Below are 6,062 nucleotides of genomic sequence, written 5' to 3'. Positions count from 1 at the left end.
CTTCCTGCATTCTTTTCTAACATCCAGTTCAGCCACAATTAAAACACTTAGATTTTGTATTGTGAGCTTGTAAAGCAGAAGCTAAAGCAGTTGCTTCCAAATTAGCTTGAAAAGTGCTGGAACCACTCCATGACACACACAAATGTATTGATCAATGGTAACACTGTCTTGATTTCTAAGTCTGACCAAAGTTTGCTTACAATCTGTTAAGATTTTTAAAAGCCAATTGAAAAAGCAACATTTTGCATGCCTCTGCACCTGGGAGGGATCTCTCAATAGCCATTTGCAAGCGGGCAATAAATTCAGCATATGTTTCATTATTACCTTGAAAATTTTTTGTAAAAAATTGTGTGATCTCCCCTTTCTCATCTAAATGTTGCCAGGCTTTAAGACACATGTCTTTAACTTGATGAAGCAGATTAGGAGTACAAATAATTTGCTGGTCAATGTTCTCATAGTTACCCATCCCTGTGAGTTGGGCATAAGTAAAGGACAAAGTATTTTCAGCTCGATTTTGATTAGCTTGTAATTTTGCCTCCTTAGCCCACCAAGATTTAAATTGAATGAATTGTCCCAGGCTTAAGGTTGTATGAGTCAAAGTGCTCCAGTCCTCAAGGAGCAGTAAATGATCCTCACAATAAGAAAGAAGAATGCATATCACGTATGAAGAGTTAGGGCCATATTTATGAATGGTGTCTTTCAAAACTTTTAGAAATCTGATAGCAATATTATTGTGGGAGATACGAACAGTGCCATCAATATCCTCATGTCTTACAATAGGAAAAGCCATGCATTTCATGCATTGGTTCCTGATTCAGAGAAGGGAGATTCTGTTTCTTGAACCAAATTAAAAGTAGTATGATTAACAGGGAAATGAAGTCTAGTTACAATTCTAGGGGTCTGGCTGATTTGGCCCAATGGGATAAAGTCCCGGAGGGGCCAAAGGTGTTATCGGCCTATCTCTGTAAGGCAAACATCTGGGATGGAGTGCAGCAGGCAGTCTAGAAGCTATAGAATACTGTAAATCAGTTTGTGAGCTCCCTTTCTCTATTGCTTGAAATCTTTTCTATCTTTCTATTTTCTGAAAGCCTTCGGTTAACATCTTTTTTATTTCACTCATCTCTTCACTGTCAGAATGATTGGGAATAGTATGGTCAGAATCACTTTCAAAATCTATAAAGTCTTTACCAGAGCTACACATAGGATGGGGAATTTTCATAGGTTCATCATAAATAGGTTATTCAGCATTAGGTTTCTCCTCCATAGGTGGAGGAGGGGAGTTCAATCTCACTACTTCCAACATCAGAACCAGACTATAAGGGTTGCAGCGCTCCCAAAACCAAATGGTATGTACCCCAATTATCTTTACTGATAGGCTCCCCTCTTTGATACATTCATCTAAGCACCTTGCAAACATTTTTCCACACTTTCATATTGAGCTGATTCTTTCTGTCAGCCTTAAACCAGTAGCAGTGCTTAGCCACTACTTGAAACAACTATCTTAAAATCCTAGTTTTAACCAAAATGCCTGTACATTGTAACAAAGTTTTCAACAATGCGACATACTGGTCTTCTAAGGATTGAGAGTTGTCCATGATTTTTTACCCTTTATTAATGCCAAGAGTGTCATGTACCCTGCATGACCTGAACTTGCTTGGTTTCAAAGTCCGAGGCTCACCTTAAGCATCCACTGCAGGAACAGGGAAGTGTTCCCGAAGAAGCCAGCTGTGCTATCTCCTCAAAGCTAACCCTGCTCACTGTGCCAAATTGTTGTGTGAAACTCTCCCAATTGATCAGTGATGCAGAGAAATGAGTCCAGTAATGAAATAGTCTGAGTAATAAGGAGGATCACTTACACTCTCATGGCAAGTGGCAATCTTTATTTCTTCCACCAAACCTTATATGGGCACAAAACTTAATCAATAAACATATGATTTAACCTTGGCCCCAGGCCTCTTACTGCCTGCTACTTAAGGGCCTACAGATAAACAATATTAACTTGTAACTATTTTACGAACACTATCTAAACCTATCCTTATGGGCTAAGGTTTAACCAGATTAACTAATAAGTATTTCACAAAGTTATTCTTACGCTAAGTAATCAAAAACAAAACCACAAAACAAGAGTCTGGGGAAATAAGCTGTTTGAATGCTTGACCATCTGGAGGCAGTTAATCATCTTAGGAAGTAGTCTAGAAAATCCTGAGATATACAGGTAACTGCCTGAAGGCATGCCCCCACAAAGCTTGGTCCTAAATCACTTTTATATGATTAGGTTCTAAGCCACATATGGAGTTCTATCCAGAATTTTTTCCTTTCTAACTCACAAAAGACTTTAAACTTGCCTTCACATAATGGAACCATTTAAAGGTTTACTTACAGGCTTTTCACCTATATAGGAAGTGGCATGTTTGTGCCTAGATGGAAGTCTGATTTCTGAACTCGCCTAAGCCAGACAAATGGGGGTTCCCTGTCCAGCCCTGAGTGGGAAAACTCTATATCAATGCTATGTTTCACAAAATGTCTCTCATTTGTAAAATGTAATAATTTGTTTTTTTTTCTTTCTCTGCAATGGGGCAATTATTATTGGATAAGGCAAGATAATTGTGGTCACAAGAGAAGCAGCCAAATGCAGATCTGTTGAGCTAACAGGGGAATCTCAGTCAGTCTTTCCCATTTTGGCAATCAGCTCCTCACAGATTTTTGTCAGTTCTTCGATTTCTTGGTTCTTCTGCTGAAGGGCCCTTTCCAGGGACTCCACCTTCATCTGTTCTTTCTGGAGGCCAGCATGTAGAGCTGTACTCTCAGCCTTTGCTTTTGTTCAAACCTGAGTGATCTCTTCATTGGCTTTGTCTAGTTTCTCTTCAGCATGGATTTTCAGGGCCTGGTATCGCTGCTCCTCTTGTTTGACTCTGGCTAAGTAATCCTGAGCACATTTTTTTCAAGGCTTCTTCATTCTTCTTGAACTCTTCCAGAACACCTTTCAGGTTCTCATATCTCCGAAGAGATCGGAAAGGGACCGAAGTTAAGGTCAGCTAGGGCCTGTTCCTTCTCTATGGTCGGCTGCTGGAAGCTCTTCTGAGAGGTCATATTTGTCCTTTGTTCATTTTCAATCATTTGAGCAATAGTTTTTTCATATTCAGCCACAATTTTCCTCATCTCCAAGACTTCTTGTCATGTCTCTTCATATTTTTTTCTTCCGTTCATTTGCTTCAATCTCTTTAGTGATGATCTCCTCTCTGACCAAGGCAAGCACAGCTGTTTTATCAGATTCGCTGAGGCAGATCCCATCCAGGGGGCTCTGACCACCACAGGACAGTGACACGGGAGCCTTTTCTGCAGAGGATTCCAACATTCCAGGCACGGCGGCTCCATCTTCCTCCATCTTCTGGCTTGTTTCTTTCTCTATGCCTTTCACCTCGGCCCAGCTGGTTTCTGACCACACAATGTGGACGCCAGTTTCTCTTCATCAGTAGCGTGGCCATCTCTATTAGAAATGTCTGAAATCCGGGAGATCACTGCTTCTTCATCCTGAGAACATGTATCCAAAGCAAGGGACTGAGTTTCATATTTCTTCACTTTACAGCCACTCATTATTAAACGGGACTTTGCCTTTTTGGGTGATTCTAAGATTTCGTTAACATGATTACTGGTGGTAGAACAAAAGTCACTGCTTGTTAAAGCTGTAGTTGTTTTAAAGGGATCCATGGATTCATCAAAGTTATCTGGGTCAAAGTGGTAAGAACCTTTTGAGGAGAGGGGAGGGGAGTTTTGTAGAAGGGAGTGGCTCCCAAAGGGACTGAAGCCGGGCTTCTCCCACTGACTAGCGTCTAGTCGAGAGAGAGAGAGAGAGACGCATCTCCGGTGGCTCTGCAGGCTGCGCTACACCCACCGGCTTGTTGATGCTGTCGTTTTGTATCTTGGGAGTCAGTTTGTTACCAAGTTTCCTGCCAAGTTTCCTTGGAAGAGCCTTCCGGGACTCTGTGTTTTCCATGTCTTCTATGAAATCAAACTCGAATTTGAGAGATGAGTTCCTTGTCTCCTCTGGCAGCTCAACCCCCAAATCACTGGTGTCACTACTGAGAGTGCCCGAGATTTTTCCTAGAAAAGAAGGGTTTGTGTTCTTGTCCAATTCTCTGATGCTGAACTGGTAGGATGCCTTGGAAAGAGATGCTCCCTCCACAGCAGTTTCAGTGTCTGAGAACTCTCCTCCAATCATTTTCTTCCTCAGAGAGACAGGTTTGGGCTTTCTTAGTTTGCTTCTCCAGGGCACAGGCTCTGGGCAGGAGTTTCTGGACTTTAGATCAGCTTCTGCTGATGGCTCGAGCATAACTCCCATACTGCCTTCTGTCATTGCCTTGTTCTGGGGGACGTGTGGTACACTGGGGGGCAAACCCTCTCCTGAAACTCCAGTTATACAGCCGTGAGCTGCTTTTGTTCCAAAAGCTGCCAGGACATCTGTAGAATTCTTGGTTTCTATTGAAAATGGCCTTACAACTGAAATTTTGCTAACATCGTGTTCAGGTTCTTCTTTGAAATCCTTGACTAAGTGAGAATCAACGGCCTGCTGAGATAACTCATTTTCTGAAGGTCTAGAACAAGTGTTAGATGAGCGCTTTTCAACCACTTCATCAGCTTCTTGTGATTCTTGGGTTTTGGTCCCAGATCCTGTTAATCCTAGTGATGAATCACAGGATTCCTTGAGAGGTGATCTGATAGGGGTTTCAGCTTCAGGGGTCTCAAAATTACCTTCAGAATCCAAGCATTATTTAATCTTTGACAAGTCAATTAAAAACATTCAATGGGGAAAAGATTCCCTATTTAACAAATGGTGCTGGGTGAACTGGCTGGGAATCTGTAGAAGACTGAAACTGGACCCACACCTTTCACCATTAACCAAGATAGACTCTCACTGGATTAAATATCAAATGTAATAATTTGGTTGTTTAAATTGTTTGGGAAAGCAATTATTTGTCAAAGTATAAGATTCTTGCTTTTTAAACCTTCTAATTATCAGTCTAGCCATGCCAATAATTTACTTCATACAAAACTATGATCCGGCTTTCTAAAAAGTGGGTTTTTGAGAGTGAGTGACATTAGATGGAAAGGAAAATGGCATTGTGTAAGAAAAGAATATTGCGTGGTAAATTTTGTCCTGAAACAGAATAGTTATATCAGAAAGTGATAGGCAAGGCAATCCACAAGGTTTATGTTTGTAGATTATCTGTGCAGGTTGAATAAAGCTCATAAAAGGGCATTTATGAAGGTATTTACATGTGATCCAGTTGACTATGTATTTCCTTTAGAATCTTTTGGCTTGTAAGTCTTGCTGGAACAAATAAAAGTTTTAAGTCTTTGATATTTGACAAACTTTCCAAAATAAAATAATTCAGTCTTTTTGATGTATCAAGACCACTGAAAATATGAGAAAGACATATTAGGCTTAATTTGTTTTTTGAAAATGTATAGGAAACATTGTCAAATATGAAATGGTGGTTAATTTTGTGCTGATTATGTTCATATGTATTTTTCAATATTTTATAATGTTGATGTGTGTTAGTATATTTGGTCAATAATAATTTTAATTCAGCTCAGAAAATATTTTTTTAGAGACAGAGTCTCACTTTATTGCCATGCATAGAGTGCTGTGGCATTACACCTCACAGCAACCTCCATCTTCTGGGCTTAGACAATTCTCTTGCCTCAGCCTCCTGAGTAGCTGGGACTACAGGTGCTCACCATGACTCCCGGCTATTTTTTTGTTGCCGTTTGGCCAGGGACAGCCCAAACCTGCCACCCTTGGAATGTGGGGCTGGCATCCTACCCAATAAGCCATAGGTGTCGCCCACAGAAAGTATTTTTTATAACTGCCTTAGTCCAAACTTTGTACTTCAAAAGAAATATTAGGAGAGGCTGACAAATTCTTTCAAACTCAAATTTCTGATGTCTTTGGAAATTAAATATCTTTGGCCTACAAGCAAACTGCTAGAACTATAATTAGAAAGGTAACAAGTTGGGGTGGTGCCTGTGGCACAGTGACTAGGGCACCAGCCCCATATACC

The 6,062-nt window shown here is 40.5% G+C and overlaps 1 pseudogene; it reads right to left on the bottom strand.

Annotated features, from left to right (window-relative positions):
* Positions 1-2,572: 2,572 nt before the first annotated feature.
* Positions 2,573-4,354, bottom strand: LOC128572784 (transforming acidic coiled-coil-containing protein 1-like; annotated as a pseudogene).
* Positions 4,355-6,062: the final 1,708 nt, after the last annotated feature.

The sequence above is a fragment of the Nycticebus coucang genome, chromosome 20, assembly GCF_027406575.1.
Source record: "Nycticebus coucang isolate mNycCou1 chromosome 20, mNycCou1.pri, whole genome shotgun sequence".
NCBI lineage: Eukaryota > Metazoa > Chordata > Mammalia > Primates > Lorisidae > Nycticebus > Nycticebus coucang.
Note: the sequence above shows the minus strand (reverse complement) of the source record. Positions and strands in the feature narration are given on the sequence as shown.